Consider the following 18,437-nt stretch of genomic DNA (forward strand, 5'->3'; position numbering starts at 1 on the left):
GGCCGGGCTCGGTGGGGAAAAGAGAAAGAGAAAGAGTGTTGAAATTATCTCTTCATTATCAGCAGCACACACACACACACACACACACACACGCACACGTGATCACTCATAGCATGAGTGATTTCTCATTTCAGACAAACGACTACCACCTTTTGTCAAGTGCAGCTTGCTTTGTGAGTGTGATCATTCAGAGGGGTTGCACTGAAGCGGTTACACAGGAGCTCAGAAGTGCTCCAATACTGTGAAAATGATGGTATGGAAGCACTTCAGGAGCAGGTCAGGATATTAACACAGATATTTTTCAACATCAGGACAATGCACATGTATGCCAAATCACCTCTAGAATCATCACGACATTCCGTTCGGTCAGTACTTCATCCTATTAGGGGCATTTTCAGGGGCTAGTTTGCAACACAAGTATACAGAAGAATCTAAGAATAAAAATACAAAGATCACTGCAGATTCTCACCAGTCTAACAAAACATTCAGATTCTTTAATATCTACACATCATTTCTTGACAGCATCAGCCTATAGAAGCGCAAAGGGTTTCACAAGATCTTGTCCTTTTGACAAAGGGACGTAACATAGCAAATATGGCATGTGAGAAGGTTGCCACATTGGCATATTACTCAACAATGGTACTCAATTAAAAAGTATCCTCTCAATCGTACTCTTGGTTACTTTTTAAACTGTTGATGTTTAATTCATTATCAATAGCAGGCATTCAATCAAAGGGCTTTATGTTTCTCTAACTCCTGCGCTGTCACGGTCACCTCTCCTAACCTGCAGCTTCTGCACCCTTCAGTTCCATTTGTGATTGAGTAGTCTGATCAGCGAGAAAACTGCACACGAAAGGTTTGGAGATTCATTCAAATTGTTCTCAGCACTCAATTATTCAAAGGTTGCTTTTTAAAGCATATTAAGTGAGAGTAAAATTACAGACTCCCCCAAAAAATGACCTAATTACAGTGATATCAGTAGATGGTGGTAATTAGTTACTTCCACCCCTTTGTAGGCAAAACATTCAGCAGCTTATTTTGTTGGTCTTGAAACACAATTTGCTTGGAAACATTTGTACGGAGCACGACAGCAAAGTTTTGAGATGATAAAATGGTGAAATGACGTGAGCACGATTATCAGAATATGATCCTGTTGGTATCAAATTGTCAACAAGTCCTGCAGCCACATGAAAGCGTCTCTAGGTTAACATACCTGAACGTTTTCTGAAAATTATATCTCACTTTTTTTGCCATATGTTTTGAATGGGTGGGTAATCCGTGCACACAGGATTTTCTGTTTCAGTTACATAATTACAGGTGTGTGCGCCACGTTATGAAAAACAGCATCTCTGGCCGTGTTTCTTATAGTCTCTGCATGTAAAGTGTAGAGGGCAACCCGGAGATCATGATCATTATTCAGCAACAGTCTGGAAAAGGAGATCGTAACTTTAAGTCCTGCACGCTGGACTCAGTGGGAGACCTTCTCTCCTCCTGCTCCTCATCCTCAGTTACATGGCCACAGCTTTTCTTCCCCTCACTGCTGTGTGCTTTTTCACTCCCCCACCCCCCCACCCCTTTTCTACAGCCCTCAGACATCATTAGAGCCACCCAGCATGCAACTCCTTTCCACCACCTTCCATTTTCCGTTCTATCATTTTCCTCTCCCCGTCCCTCATATCTCAACCCTCCTGCCACTCTTCCTCCCTCCCTCCCTCCCTCCCCCCCCTGCCTTTCTCCTTCCTGGGGCCCCGTGCGGGAGCTGCCATAACAGGAGGTGGAATGGATTCATTTGCTCTAATGTGGTTTGGGCTGCAGCGTGGCACGGCACAGAGCGACACTTTCTCCCAGCGCACGCAGCTTCTCTCCCTCTCTGTCTGCAGTTCATGTGTTTTCAAACAGGCCAATCAACACCACTCAGCTGTGCTGGCCTCTCTCCCCCTCCCACAATCTCGGCTCTCAGCGCGTCTGTAAAAAGCCACCAGCCCGCTCTCACGTTCCGCATTATCTCGAGCCGCAAACTCCCGTAGACTGTCCCTTTTTCTTGCCTCTATTCGCTCCGCTCTATCCTCAGCTTTTTTCCCCTGACGCCACATCTCTCGTCTTTCTGCCTTGTTTTGTTCTTTGCGTTATTTTGCTAATCCTCTCCTCCGCTAATCTCTCCTCCCTCTCCTTTTTTTTTTTGATTCCCCTCCCAGCAAAGCCAGCCATTGGTCACATCGCTCCCTCCGGCCTTTTTTTTTTTTTTTTTTCTTCCCTTTTAAACTCAGCCCTCCCCACAGCATCTCAAACCACCAGCCTCTATAAAAATATGAAATGATGTGTCCCAGGGGTGGGAAAATATAAACTCTAAATGTTGCTGTTTGTTTATCTTCTGTTTTAATGCGACAACCACAGGAGCAGCGGGCAGATATGTGACACCCAACACTGCAATGCAAACAGCTGTGATGTGGGGACATGCGAGCTGCTCTGTTGCCGTCTATAAATATGGAGCTTCAGTTGTGGAGCGTTACAGGTATGCGCCACCAGATACCCCCCGGGAGCAGCCGATTATTTCACCACTCGATGTGCGAGATCACAAAAAGAGCACCGTGTACCAAGTCAGCACAGAGGCGCCCTCGCTTTAATGAACGCCGCACATTTAGGGATCTATTAGGGAGCGAAAACACAAATTTGATACTGAATATGTTTATATGGTAGGCACGGCGCTATTTTTGTGGGATGATAATTGCCAAAAGAAGATATTAAGCCAGCATGTAACAAATCATTTGCACTGTCGATAAATCTATGAGGATGTAAGAATTCTATTCTCGCATGTTGCTGCTTGTTTTTGTCCAACAATTAAAAAAGGTGCCGCGGTATTACATTTGCAGTGATGGAAAACAGAAATAAAGCAGCCAATTCTCTTTTTCTTCAGCTTATTATTTTATCTTAAATAGTTGGGGGAGGTATTGGAGCGTCATTATGGGACGTTTGCATGTGCGTTAATGTCGCTCTGTGCGTGCTGGATGTGTGAATCAACAACCGCTTTCCAGAAGAAACAATCTGACGTTATTCACTTCCAATCCGCCCCATCACTGGCCAGCTGTGCGCAAAGAAAAGGAAAGAGCCGGGGTTTGAAATGATCTCTCACGCGTTTCCTTCTATCATTCTTAAATTCCTTTAAGAGAATTCAGAGGGAGACTTCTCCTTGGACAAGACTTGTGACTCTGCTCACAAAAAAGGTTTCTCTTTTTAGGGATCGTTTTCCACCATGCTGTCAGAAACTCACTGTCAGAAATAGATGCATCAGGGCAGATTTCATAACTTTTGGTAAGTATGAATCACCTACACACAAAAACAAGTAAATATAGGGCCCGCATTTAAAATTTTTTTTTTAACTTTCCATGTGATCAACGAAGCAGGGTTAACTCCTTCTGGTCGGCTGTCCGATTGGCTGGTCAGTACGCTGTCGAACGACCGAACTCTCATTTGCCGGACAAGCGCTGGTGTGGGTTTGATGGGGGACAAAAGAGCTCCTTAATCCGCCTGCTCACTGGTACGGTAGCCTAAGCAGTCAGACACTGTTCTGTTCGGGGTTTGACATCACATAAATGGCTGTAAATATCCCCAGATGGCCTTACAAATATGCACTGGCATGACACGAACTGCATTGCGCTGTTTGGCAGCATTGTTGGCTTGAAATAACGCCACCTCCGCCCCCCTCCACCTCCTGATGTGACAGTCAGCTAATAAGGACGCCATGTTTGCGACAAATGTCAACCTTGGAGGTATCTGTGGCTTGCAGAAACATTAACTGCAAATCCTGGCCACCGTGCTGGAAAAGAAGATACAATATCAGTTGCCCAAGATTCTTCTTTTTGGGTTGCCTGCAGCCCTACAGCTACGTACAACACTATGAATGTCTGTGCCTTTTATCCTCTTACTTGAATGATGTCGACCACCTTTTCACTCCATCCTCCAATGTGGCCGCCTGGAGCAACACTAGATTTCTGTCGTGGTTGGACAACGCGTCATATGAAGTAGTTATAACCGTACCAGAAATCCCGATGGTGCCTTTTCACATGCTGTATCGTGGCTCGATCTCGGATCTACATATTATTCCTGAGGCTTCGTGCCACTTTCCTTTTTTCCTCTTTTACACTTGTGTGTATGTGTGGGCCCACCCTGGTGCACATGTCTGTGTTTTGATTTCTATTGTCTCATGTGCATTGATTGGGAAAGGCCATCTATCTCGCCACGAGATGCGAAATCAGGTCACCCACGAGCAGAATGGAGCTTGAGCATCACATGATGAATGAATGAACGCCTTATTCCATACAATGTTCCAGTTGCTGAGGACTATAAATACCAGCCGGGGAAGAGTGTATGTCCTGGCTGACACATACGATTTTCCACTGTCACGAAAGGCAAGATTTTTATCACTCGTGATGCACAAGGGATGAGGCGAGAGTGTGTGTGTGTGTGTGTGTGTGGGGCGAACACAGGCTGATGTGTAGCCTTTATCACGGCACCAGCCATCACAGGACCGCCTGAAATACTGAGCCCTCTCGAAGAAAAAAGCGGAAATCTCATAAGCTTTATTAAGTGGAATAACAGCAGTCTGGTACATTTTTAAGAGGAATATGTGAGTGGAGATGACAAGGGAGAGGAGAGGAGAGGAGAGAGGAGAGGAGAGGAGAGGAGAGGAGAGGAGAGGAGAGGAGAGGAGAGTGATTGACAGTGCAGTCTGACAGCCTTGTGTAAAGCTAACCTTATGGGCCTGACTCCAGCAGAGCTGTTAGCTCACACACCGCCCCCTGCGACTGCTGAATGGATAAACTGACAAATTCCATGTCCTTCGGTTTCAGCACCGGCAAACTGCTGACCCAAATGCAATTAAACAACATTCACTGGGGTGAGTGTAACACATCGACGTACGGCAGCATATGAATGTGCACGGGACGGTGTCTGCGAGGAGGAGAGCGATGAAGGGTGCGCAGGGAAGAGAAACGGAGAGACAGGGGCAGAGAGTGAGACTTACAAAGAGCGAGTGTGATTCAATCTGCTCAGTAAGCCATGAAATGGTATTGGTGTCATTAGGGAGAGCAAAAAATATATCTGTGCCAGTCTGCCCTCCACTCCCCTTGTCTTCGACGCTCCGAAAGCACAATCCACACTAAAACAGCACCCGGCCCTGCCTCTCTGCACTGCAGCTCCTGCAGAACAGCCTTTATTTCTCCCTCTGATCTTTTCATGAGACATCTGAATAAAACCGATTAAAAAAAAACAAAAAAACCTACTCCTTAGCATTAATTATAAGAAATAACGCTGAAATCAGTGTGGAATAATACACACAGAGCAGCTGAAATAATACTACAAATTAGGGATGTGCATGATTAGTCGGCTAGTTGATTAAACGCTAATACTCACTGTCGTTTAATGAGAACTGGATACGGCATCAGAGGCGGATCTCTGTTCATTTCTATGCTCAGTGCTACATGAAGGTAAAAAAGTCCCCCGGTAGAAAATTACCTGGATCTTTTACATTCTGGGGCCCATAAAGAACATGCATCTGTATCAAGGCTAATAAAGCCATAACTGTTTGACCAGAATAGATGGTTTCTTTAGCTAGCTAGCTCTATGCTAATGTTCCCCTAATGTTACATAGTAACTTCATGACTATTGGAGTTTAAGAGCAATGTCACTCTTTTGCCTGACACTGATCTTTGTGAATGAAGCATTCATCTTTATTGTCAGATCGCTCATGCCTAACACAGCCTCAAGCTAAATTCAAAAGCTGACAGCTGAATAAGAGCCGTTGAGCAATTTTGAGCGATTCGTGATCTGAATAGTTGATTATTCATTTGAATTACTGATTGATTATTTGATTATCGCTCACTTCTGACTGTTTCCTGACTGCTCTCTTACTTTCTGACCAGTCTCAGTTTCAATTTCCATTTCAACCTCAGCAAAATTCAACGATGTCAAGAACCTTCCCAACACATTACGCGCCATTTGTTCGTAGACAAACAACAACAAAGGCTAGATGGCTGTACAAGGACTGCTTTAATAAATGAACCTTTTTTTAGCACACTGAGTGATAAGTGATGACAAAACAAACACCAATCAGAAAAACAGACCGAGTCTGATCAACCACACAGACCACAAAGTCATTTGAACAGACAGAGGACAAAGTTGGTGGATGGCCGATAATCTAAAAATACATAATAATGACAGACAGCTTAACCAATTCTCAGGCAATCAGCTGTCAATAATGCAGACAGATTTGCTGCGTTGTTTTCAGATTTGAAGCGGAGTGCAAGAACGAGCTGCACGCATCAGACAAGGTCGCTCACCTCTGCCTCAGGATCGGGTTGCCAGGCACCATGGCACACATCCGACCAGAAACTAAAACGCTCTATATGATTCGTATTGCCATAAAATCTGGCTTTCAACGGTACACGTTGGGAGAACCAATTGGGAGAACAGCAGGAGAAAGGATTATAAATAGGGCACCTTAAGGGAAAATGTTGACAACATACTGATTTTTTTCACCCACAGTGGCGTTCCCCTTGACTTGATACAGAAGAAGGTACTTGTTCAAGAGCACCACAACAGGGCTGGTGTTGGCTAGCACATGCACCGCGTCCTCTGATGGACACAGCCATGTAACAAATACAAACAAATCATCTTTTCAAGCTTTGCAAAATGAAATCCTTTGACAGCAGATTTTTACAGCGAGACCTTCCTACACGGGTTAAGGGGAGAATGATGCACTCATTCATCTTGCTCTGTGTGTGTGTGTGTGTGTGTGTGTGTGTTCGCTCACCACCCTGTGTCAGTGTGAGGGTGTGAGTTGCACAAAACATCTGCTTGCAGAGAAAATGAAACGGCCTAATGGCGTCCGCGGAGCACCGGCTTCATTCACAGAAGGGACAATCCGCACAGGTACTATTTGGCACAGCGAGCACAGAAAGCACCAGCGTCGACGGGGCTAATGCAGCTCTCATAAAAATAAAAATAAAAACACTCTTTTAAGCGACAAAGCATCCCACCAGTGAGCGCGGGTTTATTTGCGATCTCAAGCATTGTTACGCAAAGTCCGTTCCCGTCAGCTTATCTTCACGCATGCATGTGTGCGTAACATGTCGGAATGATGTTTGACACAGCGGGCAGATGCAGAACACACATCTTCAAGCCTCAAGAGGCTTTAATGTGTGTAACGGTGCTCTGATATGCTTCCCCTCGAAAACGCTGCTCAGCTCTGCTCTGCTCTGCTCGTGAGATTTGAGGTATGTAGACGGGGGGAAGAGAGAAAAACCCTCGTACAACATATTACATGTGGTGGGAGGCTGGGAGAGACGTGCAGGGGGAGAGATGGGGTGGGGGGGGGGGGGATGGCGAGAGGTCATCCTTGGGTAATTTGTTTTGGTCCACTCAGAGCGCAGACACACAGGGAGCAGGTAAACCAATTACAGTGTGACATGAATCACTAAGACCTACAGGCAGCAGCGCAGCCGGCCGGCCAGCCAGAGCGAGCCGGGTGCACGCCGTCTCTTTCCCTAAAACGCCGGCCAGTCACAAGCCACAGCCGTCGCTCCTCCCTTTGACCGTGATCGCACATCTGGAGGGAGCTGATGAGAGAAAAACACAAACATAATTTTCCCGCCACCGCTTCGACGCTGAGAGATCCTGCGAGGCATGGGGCTTGTGTGGTAGCATTTATCTTTGGCGCATCTGGATGTTCCTCTGGGGAAAATCACCACGCAGCGGCTGCTGGGAAACACTGTGTATCGATCCCCGCCGCAAGAAAGTGAATATACAGGGAATTTTTAACCCAAACCGATGCCTCGTCGGAGACAAATCCAATCTGACAGTGTGCGTTTTGGCTCTACATCTCCGTCCCATTTGAAAACCACGAACAATAACGATAATGATACGGCTTCTTTAGATAGGTGCAAGGTTGAATGTTGGATCCCAATGGATGTCAAAGCCAAATACTCCAGGGGGAGGTTCTAAGCATTTACATGACAAAGACTTAAGCAATTACTTTAATTTCCTTAATCGCCCGACGGCTGTCAAAACGATGTCGTGTCAGGCCTCAGTCACAGTAGCGCCACCGGCTATATAACAGAGAAGCAGGAAACAGCTCGTAAATAAACAATCGTGTAGGTCCCTCCTTCTACAGCCCTAATCCTCCAGTTGATGCTAAACTGACAGGAGCGCCATGAAGAGAATGAAGTTGACGATGAGACGGATTGGACTGGATTAGATATCACCCTGGCACTTTGGTTTGTGTCTGATGCGGCCTCGGTGCACGCTGTAGATTCAGGAGGGGTAAATATTTGATGAAGGGCGTTATGGTGTCGGGGGCTCGCCGCTGCCAGGGGCTGTTCTGAGGGAGCGACTAATAAAGACGGCGGCAGGCAGGTTGTCGATCACCGCCGGGGCGCTGGCTGAGCGGGAGAGGCCGGAGAGCCGAAAAGCGAAGCCCGACGCCCCCTCAACGTGTTTACCAAAGCACCGTGTCTTCTAATGTTAGCTCAGCAGGCAAAGATAGCTCTTCCCTTGACTGTACATCAGTATGCACTCTCATGCATTTTCACACACAAACACACACACACACACGGCCGCCGTGTAGCACCAGTGGGGCTGCAGCGAGCCACAGTTGGAAGAGATTTCCTAAGATGTTAAATCTACCATCTTGCTGCCCCTTGAAATTAATAAGGGCCTCTGAACTGCTCTCTGAGAGCCTCTAACTGGCCATTTGCACTGTCTGGCTCCGCTGGAAAAGACACTCCCTGCCTCCTCTCACAAACCCTTCGCTCTCTTCCTCCATTTTTTTGTCTCCCCCCCCCCACCTCAGTCGTCTCCCCATCACACCCGCTGCTCTCTTCCCTCTCAGCCTGTTTCACCCCACAATTTCCTATTTTTCTTCCCTCCATCTCTATTGTCTTCACTCTCTTCATCTCAGTCCCCTCTCCTCCTCTTTCCACCAACCAGCCTCCCCTCCCCTCCCCTCCTCTCCTGACTCCTTGTTCCCTCCCTCCCTCCTCCCTCCTCCTCCTCCTCCTCTCCCCCTCCCCTCCTCTTTTCTCTCTCCATTCCTCTGGCCCTAAAACCAGCCCCTCGGCCGCCCGCTTGCGCTCACTCAGATGGCTGTTACCATGACAACCCTGTTCTTTCAGCTCTTGCAAAATAATGAAGACAATGTGTTTTCCATTTAGATGAGTTTTCTGGCGCAGCGGGGAGATATGGAGTGTCCATCTTGCCTCCTCTTTCACTGCGGAGGAAATGTAATAAAAAAAAAGGGTTTCTAACCTCTCTCTCTCTCTCTCTGACACTCCTTCGCTCTGCCTCTCTCCCTCTCTACACACGCACTTACACACACACACACACACACACACACACACACACACACACACACACAGGTTAGGGTGCTGTGTAAGTCAGCTGGGTGGTAAAGTGAGCTCAGTGTTTTAACCACAGCGGCAGCAAAGGCTAATGTCTGCTAAACCCAAAGGCTGCCACTGCAACAAAAGCACATCATCTGCAGCATTTTGTTTGCGGTGTCATCTCCGTGATTGACATGAAGGGGCGAGACTTTGATGATTTCAAAAAAGCCGCCGTGAAATCACAGAGGACAACTTGCCTGTGATAGATTACAGACTTTCTGCGCCCTGCTGTCAAAATCCAAGCTCTGACAGTGATAAACTGTGAACATTTCAAGTCTTATTTGCTGTTTTTTTTTTTTTTTTTGGGGGGACTTATCGATGATATTTTCACAGCACAATGCTCCAGCGCGGGAATAAATGCCATGACAACTAAAATTAATGGAAAGAGCTTTTTCTCGCTCTCGCCGGTGTGGATTTATTAACTCACACGGCTCGCAGGGGGAGCTGCGATACAACCACTTGTTACAGGCTGAAAAGCAACATTTACGCTGCTCCGAGAGGTAAATTTCAACTTCCTGGCATTTTTACCCAGGGGCTTCGACGCAAACAGGCAAATCCTGTCTTTTTTTTTTCTTTTTTATTATTGCTTTATTTCTAATCACAACAGTGTTGCACGGAAAGCTTTGAATGCGAAATCCTGACTAAATAAAGACTTTTTGTCTTTTGTTCCTGGCCATCTGTGTTCATGCACACTGTGAAAAGCCTTTAAAGGAGCAAGCCTACATTTAAAAGTTGAGGCAGCTGATCTGCATAGGTCAGGACTTGGTTTTCTGGATCGCACTCTCTGGCACGCTGTACGCTCCTCTGGGAAAATATATAGCCGTCTGCCAGAGAGAGAGAAGAGACACATATGAGGGGAGTCGGGAGAGGGAGCAGTATAATATGTGTATGTCTGCGTGTTTACAGTGGAAATAGTGAGTCTGGGACATTTTCTTTGGGTCTCTTTTCCAGTGTTTATGGAGAGCGGTGAGGAACAACACTTCCTGAGAGGAAAGCCAGCTTTCCGAGCCCAAACCCTCTTCCAAGCCCCGCAGACGGGGAACGCTCTGTCTTCAATTTATGTTTTCCACCCAGTGCGGCGTAAACACGAGTGTAGAAAAACTGGTGCGCATGTGATCGGGTGTGTTTCAGATATTACACGCAGCAACGCACGCGAGACAAAGAGGTGGACCAATCGCAGGCAAACGAGCCCAAAACGTCTCGGGGCGCAGCGATGGCCCGGCGCTGCTGGGGTTTTACCAGCTGCAACAGGCCTTTTCTCACTACGAGGCCGCGACAAGACGGCAAGAAGAGGAGGGCCGAGCTCCGTCAACAAGCCACTCCACTGACCTCCTCTTACTTCTCACTCAAGCTTTCTCTCCGCGGCCTGTCAACACCGGTGACAAGAGGGATTTAAAAAGAACACTGGGAGGAGACACACTCTCTCTCTCTCTCTCCCTCTCACTGTCTCCTTCCCTCCCTGCCGGCTGCCTTTCGCTCCTTCTTAATTACATCCAGATCAGGCTATTAATGAAGTCAGTCTGATTTTAACAACACCTACAGGGAGAGAAGGAGGGCTTTCCTCAGCCAGCGAACATATCAGATCGAATCTGGCTGCTGGCCCTGACAGGTTCCCCCGGCCAACTAAAATGACACTCTCACGCAAACTGATACATTTTTCGGATTAAAGGAGTCCTTCCCGAGTAGTCTCTTTATTCGGTGCGTTTTTCTTTGCTTTGCTTCCCTGCAATGCAACTCAAACAGCAACAGTGCAAGTCGGAGATCTAGCCATGTTGTGCTAGAAATGGCTACTATAGCTTCAGAACGGTAGCTTCAAACAAAGACGTGAAGAGACAGACAACTCCAGCGTTATTGATTTTCAAGCCTGTAGTCCTTGGACCTAACTGATGCTGCCTCAGGTGACATAACTTGAGACCTTTACCAGCTTTAGCTGGTGGCACATAGTGGTGCAGTTGGTGATTGCAAAAAGTGCCCTCTCTGGAGCCATGTTTGTCTGTTCTCGGCTGTAAAAACACAGCGGTGCAACATGATCCCCCTAAATTCTACACCCTGGACGCACGATATGTAAAATTAGTGGCGTTCCCCCTTTACTGATTTGTTGTTTAGTGTTGCAAATGTCACAACAAAGTGAAAAATGCTGATTGTAGTCATCGTAACTCAAATATATTCACTTGGCAATGATATAAACTGAGAGGAGCAACAAATTCACACCATTCAAATTATGGAACCAATGATTGTTTGTAATGTTTGTATTCTATTTTGATAATTCATTTATCGTTAAAGCTTTTTTTTAAGAAGAAATGTTGATCATTTAAAGGATCCTGCTTCTTGAATGCGAGGATCTGCTTTGACTGTTGGCTGGATAGCAGAATCGATCTGAAGTAACAACCTTTGCCTCTGGGAACATTTTTGAGCTTTTTTTTAATCTTCTGTGGTGAATCGAGTCATCTTCAAAATAATCTGCAGATGAATTGATCAAGAAAATAAATGTAAACTGCAGCCCTAATTGATTCATCGACTAATAATGATTAATAGACTAATCATGTCAGCAGTGAAACTGATTCCAGCACAGTGGGGGAGCGGCTGAGAGAGTTCCTTGGTTGTTTGTATGAGGGTGTTTCTGCAGGATGTGTCATCCATCAGCTCTCTGCTGTTTGAAGTGCCGAGAGGTGGTGACAGCTCACCATGTGTGCTGATGTATAGGTTTAAAGAGACCCAATCATCAGCTACAGAATGGCATCACATCACCATCTTTTCTGCTGCTGCTTACTCGCCTGCTGTGAAGTAAAACTACCCATATTTGATCCTCAAAGGGTACACCGCCAGCGACGCACGTACAAAAGCGCGTACAAACGCAAGGTGGGGGTTGTACATTATATAGCGCCATATGTATACAGTGACGGTGGCCCTTTGATGAGCAGGTTGCCCGTATGGAAGCTTTAAAGTGCTCCGGTGGTGCAGTCGCTTCCCACGTGCATCCATATTTGATGTTCAGCATGTGGCGGGAAACAGCTTCAGAGCTCCAGGCGCTCCGTTCTTCTCAAGACACTCCTGTCACAAAGCATGATGGCATGATGTGTGTTGGAACAGTCTCATCTATATATTTACACATGAGGTGTGTGTGTCTTTGTCTGCGTGTGTGCTCAAATGTCTGCCTCTCTCTGTAATACCATTGTCCGCTGCCACCTGCAGAGCGCAGCAGTATTAGCAGCACCCCCCCCCCCGCCACACACACACACACACACACACACACAAATCCCAGCAGATCAAAACACTGCACTCCATCAAATCCAGTGAAAAGCCTGTTTACTGATGATCTGGTGTGAAGACAACAGGCGGCTGGACCGGGAGACGGAGAGAGAGGGAGGGAGAAAGAGAGAGGTGAGGGGTGAGAGTGGCTGAGGCAGCGAGGCAACCGGGGAGTGGCCGACTGCAGGGGCTTTTATTATCAGCCATTGTAGAAGGAGCTAGGTGGGATAATTGGTCTCCTAAGCTCAATGCGCAGCATGCATTTTTAATGAGCCCGCACTGTTGCTCATTTAATATATAGGCAAGAGATTGCAGATAAGGAAGAAATGCCGTGAAATGCTTCTGTTTGTACAGGAGAGTGGGCCGAGAGAAAGATAGCGATGTTTTGGTTTGTGTCGTTAACATTATTAGTAGCTGGTTTGTTATTGCGGTTTGAATGTCTCACTGTGCCAGAAAGACCTTTTCTAAATCAACTGTGTAAACTGAGAGTGGTACTCTGTACTGTATGTGAGGATTTGTGGGCATCATCTACATAACAGTGGTACACTGATTGCTTTGGAGGCATTATTTAATGTGTGATGATAGATACATTTGTACTATACTGTATACATAGTGTATACCAGTAAAGAAAAATTATCCTTATTAATACTATTGATTTTAGGTCTGCATTCGCATTATTCAGGATGTAAACATGTATCAGACACCAAATGATTGTTCAGATTTTTGGACTAACCCTTTTTTTTTTCTTTTTCAAGCATTGCAGGTGAGAAAAACCACATTTGTGGTCATGTGTAAATGTATGTTTTGTGTATGAATATGGTTATTAGTAGGGATGCACGTTATGGACTTTTTTCAGCCAATAACCCATATTTACTCAATTCTCTGCTGGGTGTGAACGGAGGGGCGGCGCTCCCTGTCGACACTAGGTTGGTTTGTTTACTGAGGAAACTACAATCAATCCACTCACCACTGCCAGCGATGCAGACAGGCCAGCTACTCTTGACAGGGTGGGCAACGCTGCAGATTCTGTGTGGAGCAACCATGAACAGATACTTTAATATTTCATAATAAGATTAAGATTTCTCGTGCTTGAACTAATGACAACAGTTCAACAGTCAATTATTTCGGCAACTTTTTTTCTGACAACCTCTAAAAAGAAAAACATCATTTCACTATCTTAAGTGGGACTGGAGTGGAAGGATTAGCCAATACGGACTTGAGAGGGTGACTGAATCTAACCAGCGACTAGTTAACTCGAGAGTCGGGATCCAAATTCACTGCCTGTAAGCCGGCAGCTCAGAGAGGCCCGGCCTCCCTCAGCCAGATGCTGTGGGGAAGTACAGTTGGCGAAGAAAACACACACCAGCTCCAGCCAAAGACTTCTGACCTGTCAAAGCACCTCGTAATGTTCTTACTGACCTCAGAGCAACAAAAAGAGCAACCCCTTCGCATTACAGCAGTCTCAGGCGGGCATTAGAGGGCTCCGCTGACCAGGAAAGTTAAGAGGCTGGTGGCAGAGGGCAGAAGCACCCGAGTTTAAGTGAATTAAGAAAACTAAGTCGTGTTTAGCCCCGGCATGAGTCCATCTCTCCTTGTTGGAGGGCATGGTGCCTGGACTGCCACCTCGTAATAGCATTAAACACCTCCCAAAGTGATGTTTGGGAGCGAGTACACTACAACCCAAAGGCTGTGAAAGGTCTGCTTACAATAGGGGGCTGCACTTGGACTTGCACAGAAACAGTTAGGAAGAACGGGGATTGAAGAGGGGTGGCAGCAGGGATAAAGAGAGGACAGGAGGCAGAGTGGAGAGGTGGCAGGTGGAGGGAAGGTGATTAATGACAGGTGATTCTGCCTCTCTCTCTCTCTCTCTCTCTCTCTCCCTCAGCTGCTCCACTGTGCTTCCTTCAGGGACACCACAGACCTCCTCCAGCATCCTGCTCCCAAGCCCTCCACGAGATCTTCAATCTGGGTCCATCCATCAACGCCGCTCCCGTCCTGAACGTACAAAGCCACAACAGAGGACCCCGCTCCCCCTCTGTAGTAACCCCCAGCTCCTCCGACTGTTAACAACAGCCCCTGTCTGCTCTCTCTGTCTTCGCTGGCACTAATGATCGCCCTCATTTTGTCCAACCAGCAGTCCAAAAATCAGAAAGGGTTTCAGGCCCAGTGATAAAATATTTGAAAAAGTTCTCCCATTATAATTAATTATCATAATTCTCCCATTTAAGTAGCGCTTGCCATCAGCGCTTGACATGTTTTTATACCAAAACCCTTTTTTTTTTTTTAATATTTAGTAAAGGATTAAACTCTCAAAAGGAAAATGCTGCCCAAACACAAGAAAGAAACCAATTCCAATCAATTATTAAATGAATTGCTTAGTCACAAGAAAGTGTGAACAGTGGTCATCACAGCTACCAGAGGCCCAAAATGATGTCTTCAAATTGCTTTTTCTTGTCCAACCAACCTTCCAAAACCCACAGACTCCGCATTTACAGCGATAAATGACAAAGAAAAAGCAGCAAATTCTTACATTAAAGGTACAGTGTGCACTATATTGAGCATTTAGTGGCATCTAGCAGTGAAGGGTTCGACACTGCAACACTACCTCGCTCACCCCGCCCTTTCCGAAAATGCTGGCGAAGCTCCAGAAGCTAGGCTGGCCCTCGCGGACGAGAAACTCATTTTGCAATTATGGACTTGTTCACAACAGCGTTAAGTATTTCTACTAATTCAAGTGATGAGGTAAAGACGTATTTTTTGTTATACTCTGTTATAAACTCTGTGAGGCACAACCCGAGGCTACGGATTGCTAATATTCAACGTTATACATGCTGGCATTTCTTTTCAGTGAGACTAATGTACCGCTAATAAACATTTTACATTGTGTAGGTTTTGTACCATTAGCAGCAGGAGGAAATATTGATTATGGTCGGTTGTAATCCTTAATGTTACTCTCATCTGTCCAGCGGGAAGCAGGACAGTTCGCCATCAATCTGCAAACATTTTGGTTGGAACTCATGTTGAGCTTCCAGTTGCCTGCCCCACAGAAACAGGACATGTTTGACCTATTTTCTCCATAAATGACAAACAATTCATCATCGATTAATCAACTAATTCTTCACCCACAAAATTCATTCATGATGTGATGCCTTGTGACTTTTCCGTCTTAAACTTGTGGAAACGCTTGAACACGAAAACATGAATGAACCCTAACACTTCCTGGTTGTTAGAGTGAGTTACTTTAACCTGCATTTGGACAGCAGGTAAGTGCAAGTGTCAGGAGTAAGTTTAAAGATTTGTTGACTTTCGCACAGAAGAGCATAACTCATTTTAATAACTAATCAAAAGATGAATAAACACAATTAAATAATAACCTCTCAAATTTGAAACAAATGAGGCCTAACAATAAAATATTTTAGGACCTTTTATGAAGCTGCAGAGACACTGTTTTAGCTCGACGCTGTCAGGGTGTGGAGACGGGGTTTGGTAGTCATCAGGCCACGGCCGTTCTCTTTGATGCGAGTACAAAAGCTGCCTAGCGGATGTGAGCTAGCCCCCACTTCCACCTCCACCTCCTCCGCCACGCACCCGCCCCCGCCCCCCCTCGCCCGGCCCAGCGGCCAATCCTCTCCTCTGACTGAGCAACACACACAAACAGAGACGCAGAGAGCTGAGCATAAGCATCTGGATCACACAAATGAATTCTATTTTCTGACAACAGACAGACGGACCCGCCGGACGGCCGCCGCTAATCTGCCACCTCCCCTCCTCCTCCTCCTCCTCCTCCTCCTCCACCCACCACCTATAATCCCTGACAGAGAGACAGACAGCGAGAAGGAAAGAGTTCAGGACAGTGAGAGAGGGAAAAAGAGAGGGGGGGGAGGGAGGGAGGGACACTCGCATAATGGTGAAAATAGGCTTGATCTTATCCCCGTGCCTGAAATGAAATGGACTGCCCACTGGCTAAATAAACACTTGTTGGCCACTTTGTTAATGCTACTCAACACAATGGAAGACGGATGATGTTTCATTCATGCTCTCGGCCGCCTTGTTTGATTTGCTGGCACGGTGCAGACTGTACGGGCAGGAGCAATAATCAACTTTGCAGGCGGCTGAAAGCTGCAGCGGCGTAGGTCTCACTCAAGCCTCGCCCGGTGACAGAAGAACGCTCGGCGAGAGACGCATTCCTTCCAATTAAGCGTAACTGACTTCTAATTTAGCCCCGATCTCCTGCGAGTTTAGATGTGACCCCCCGCCGCAGCGGCAGATAGCAGAGTGGACGTAAAGATGAGGCGTATGAGTGTGTGTCTCGTGTGCTACAATATGTGCTTTGTATTCATTGCAGATAACAAGAGGCCGTTGGAGGAGAGAAAACAGCAGCCATTGATTTTGTGTGCTGGGCAGGCGTTTCTCCATTCCAGCGTCTGGTCGATACGCACACACCGAGAGCAGGGAGCACCGGGGGGAGAGGGGGTTATACAGCACTCTGGACACTACACACACACACACACACACACACACACACACACAAACGCATGTATTGGCAGTCGGCAGTGAGAGGACGCAAGGTCTGTCAGGTAATCGCAACCATGCATGATCAGAGGCAAATACCACCACTTTGCAACACACAAGCTTGAATGAAGGCAAAATGAACAAATGGACTCAATAAGGCAATTTTCTTTACTGTGAGTAGAGCGGGAGAGGGCGGGGGCATGTTTCAGCATTAAATCCTTTATCAAGTAGCCGGCAAATCAAACATTGATTTCCATGAGCCACTGTGCCGAGGGCAATAAGGATCTCCCTCTTCAACCGAGGCCACACACACACACACACACACACACAACAATAAGTACACAAACACGCCGACAGCAGCCACTAAATGAACCTTGTGTCGAATAGTAATTGCCGCAATCTGAATAGGAAAAAACATTTGCGAGGCTGTGTGTGGTTGGCCCAGTTCGGAGCCAGAGGGAAACGCCGGTCAGCTTTGATCAAAGATGCACCGCCTCGGCTGGACAAGTGGCCATTAGAGGGGCACACCGACGTTCAAATCATGTTTCTCTTCCTCTCATCTTTCTGCTGCTTTCACTAGAATGGCTTCAAAGGTGTTTTTTTTTTTGTTTTTTTTTTTTTCCAACTGGTGACCAGTGCTTTTCTGCACAAGCTGTGACACATCAATAAGTAAAAATAAAAGGTAAGAAACTTGTTTAACTTGTTGTAAACTTGTTGAGATTTGATCAGGAATTTGTGTAAGATTACGTGTTCTGGGAGTCAAGGCGGACAAAATGCATCCATTAAAGGTGATACTACACAGTCGAGTGCAAAGGAGGAAGGTCCCCTGGATGGCTTTACACTGAGGCTCTGAGGCAGCTGGTACCGTGTGATATTTCCCCTCCAAACTATTGAATCATATGAGCTTCCATGCCAATATATGCCAATGAAATCTTGGAGGGAAGAAAAAATAAACAGCTGTCAAACCACTCATAATATGAGCAGAATACCAATTTCATATCATCAGCTTGTTTTAGTTAATTAAGGTTACATATTTGATCTGTGGTATAATTAAAAATTAAAGCAGAAATGCCTAGCAGCAAATACATCTCGGTCATGACTCCATTTCCTTTCCTTTTCCTGCCTTTACATTTCAAAACAGAAAGCTAACTTTTGATTTGGGATTTAAAATTCAAAATCGTGACACACCAATTAATGTATGTTTTGCCTACATCCAGGTTTATTTGCTACCCATGACTGTTG

At 46.2% G+C, this 18,437-nt stretch overlaps 1 protein-coding gene across 10 annotated transcripts in view; it reads right to left on the reverse strand.

Moving 5' to 3' along the window:
* The window catches only part of zmiz1a (zinc finger, MIZ-type containing 1a), a 108,255-nt gene that overhangs the window by 38,659 nt on the left and 51,159 nt on the right, over positions 1 to 18,437 (reverse strand). For 3 of the 10 annotated variants that reach the window (XM_037124125.1, XM_037124124.1, XM_037124127.1), the window contains one exon: positions 13,651 to 13,709. The exons of the other annotated variants lie outside the window; for them this stretch is intronic. The gene's annotated coding sequence lies outside the window, so the exon portion shown is untranslated. The remainder of the gene's footprint in view (positions 1 to 13,650; positions 13,710 to 18,437) is intronic. 10 annotated transcript variants of the gene reach the window in all.

The sequence above is a fragment of the Acanthopagrus latus genome, chromosome 15 (assembly GCF_904848185.1).
Source record: "Acanthopagrus latus isolate v.2019 chromosome 15, fAcaLat1.1, whole genome shotgun sequence".
NCBI classification, from domain to species: Eukaryota; Metazoa; Chordata; class Actinopteri; order Spariformes; family Sparidae; genus Acanthopagrus; species Acanthopagrus latus.